General features: G+C 60.2%; 1 non-coding gene and 1 pseudogene across 1 annotated transcript; both read left to right on the forward strand.

Annotated features, from left to right (window-relative positions):
• Positions 1–1,093: 1,093 nt before the first annotated feature.
• LOC124744995 lies at positions 1,094–1,248 on the forward strand. The gene has a single exon (XR_007010951.1). It is a non-coding gene; the product is annotated as a 5.8S ribosomal RNA (ribosomal RNA).
• A 188-nt stretch (positions 1,249–1,436) lies between these two features.
• The window catches only part of LOC124744957, a 4,222-nt pseudogene continuing 3,158 nt past the window's right edge, over positions 1,437–2,500 (forward strand).

Raw genomic sequence — 2,500 nt, forward strand, 5'->3', positions numbered from 1 at the left:
GGCGGGCAGCCTCCGGGAAACCAAGCTTTTGGGTTCCGGGGGAAGTATGGTTGCAAAGCTGAAACTTAAAGGAATTGACGGAAGGGCACCACCAGGAGTGGAGCCTGCGGCTTAATTTGACTCAACACGGGAAACCTCACCAGGCCCGGACACCGGAAGGATTGACAGATTGATAGCTCTTTCTTGATTCGGTGGGTGGTGGTGCATGGCCGTTCTTAGTTGGTGGAGCGATTTGTCTGGTTAATTCCGATAACGAACGAGACTCTAGCCTGCTAACTAGTCGCGTGACATCTTTCGTGCTGTCAGCGATTACTTTTCTTCTTAGAGGGACAGGCGGCTTCTAGCCGCACGAGATTGAGCAATAACAGGTCTGTGATGCCCTTAGATGTTCTGGGCCGCACGCGCGCTACACTGAAGGAATCAGCGTGTCTTCCTAGGCCGAAAGGTCGGGGTAACCCGCTGAACCTCCTTCGTGCTAGGGATTGGGGCTTGCAATTGTTCCCCATGAACGAGGAATTCCCAGTAAGCGCGAGTCATAAGCTCGCGTTGATTACGTCCCTGCCCTTTGTACACACCGCCCGTCGCTACTACCGATTGAATGATTTAGTGAGGTCTTCGGACTGGTACGCGGCATTGACTCTGTCGTTGCCGATGCTACCGGAAAGATGACCAAACTTGATCATTTAGAGGAAGTAAAAGTCGTAACAAGGTTTCCGTAGGTGAACCTGCGGAAGGATCATTACCGACTAGACTGCATGTCTTTCGATGTGCGTGTCGTGTCGCGCAACACGCTACCTGTACGGCTCGCCGTAGCCGTGCGCCGCGTGCGGAACCACGCGTGCCTCTCAAAACTAGCGGCAATGTTGTGTGGTACGAGCGCTGAAGCGCTGGAGCGGCTGGCCTGCGGCACCTGGCGCCTGGCGCCGGTTTTGAATGACTTTCGCCCGAGTGCCTGTCCGCTCCGGTGTGGAGCCGTACGACGCCCGTCGGCCGTGAGGCCGTTGGACACAGAACGCTGGAACAGGGGCCGCCACACGCCTCACTCCCGCCTATGCGACCGTCTCGAAAGAGACGGCGGAAACTGAGAAAAGATCACCCAGGACGGTGGATCACTCGGCTCGTGGGTCGATGAAGAACGCAGCAAATTGCGCGTCGACATGTGAACTGCAGGACACATGAACATCGACGTTTCGAACGCACATTGCGGTCCATGGATTCCGTTCCCGGGCCACGTCTGGCTGAGGGTCGGCTACGTATACTGAAGCGCGCGGCGTTTGCCCCGCTTCGCAGACCTGGGAGTGTCGCGGCCGCCTGTGGGGCCGGCCGCGTCTCCTCAAACGTGCGATGCGCGCCCGTCGCCTGGCGGTTCGCATACCGGTACTTTCTCGGTAGCGTGCACAGCCGGCTGGCGGTGTGGCGTGCGACACCTCGTACAACGACCTCAGAGCAGGCGAGACTACCCGCTGAATTTAAGCATATTACTAAGCGGAGGAAAAGAAACTAACAAGGATTCCCCCAGTAGCGGCGAGCGAACAGGGAAGAGTCCAGCACCGAACCCCGCAGGCTGCCGCCTGTCGTGGCATGTGGTGTTTGGGAGGGTCCACTACCCCGACGCCTCGCGCCGAGCCCAAGTCCAACTTGAATGAGGCCACGGCCCGTAGAGGGTGCCAGGCCCGTAGCGGCCGGTGCGAGCGTCGGCGGGACCTCTCCTTCGAGTCGGGTTGCTTGAGAGTGCAGCTCCAAGTGGGTGGTAAACTCCATCTGAGACTAAATATGACCACGAGACCGATAGCGAACAAGTACCGTGAGGGAAAGTTGAAAAGAACTTTGAAGAGAGAGTTCAAAAGTACGTGAAACCGTTCTGGGGTAAACGTGAGAAGTCCGAAAGGTCGAACGGGTGAGATTCACGCCCATCCGGCCACTGGCCTCCGCCCTCGGCAGATGGGGCCGGCCGCCCGCGCGGAGCAATCTGCGGCGGGGTCGTGTCCGGTTGCCTTTCCACTCGCCGCGGGGTGGGGCCGTTCCGGTGTGCGGTGGGCCGCACTTCTCCCCTAGTAGGACGTCGCGACCCGCTGGGTGCCGGCCTACGGCCCGGGTGCGCAGCCTGTCCTTCCGCGGGCCTCGGTTCGCGTCTGTTGGGCAGAGCCCCGGTGTCCTGGCTGGCTGCCCGGCGGTATATCTGGAGGAGTCGATTCGCCCCTTTGGGCGCTCGGGCTCCCGGCAAGCGCGCGCGGTTCTTCCCGGATGACGGACCTACCTGGCCCGGCCCCGGACCCGCGCCGCTGTTGGCTCGGGATGCTCTCGGGCGGAATAATCGCTCCCGTCAGCGGCGCTTCAGCTTTGGACAATTTCACGACCCGTCTTGAAACACGGACCAAGGAGTCTAACATGTGCGCGAGTCATTGGGCTGTACGAAACCTAAAGGCGTAATGAAAGTGAAGGTCTCGCCTTGCGCGGGCCGAGGGAGGATGGGGCTTCCCCGCCCTTCACGGGGCGGCGG

Source organism: Schistocerca piceifrons, unplaced genomic scaffold, assembly GCF_021461385.2.
Source record: "Schistocerca piceifrons isolate TAMUIC-IGC-003096 unplaced genomic scaffold, iqSchPice1.1 HiC_scaffold_312, whole genome shotgun sequence".
NCBI classification, from domain to species: domain Eukaryota; kingdom Metazoa; phylum Arthropoda; class Insecta; order Orthoptera; family Acrididae; genus Schistocerca; species Schistocerca piceifrons.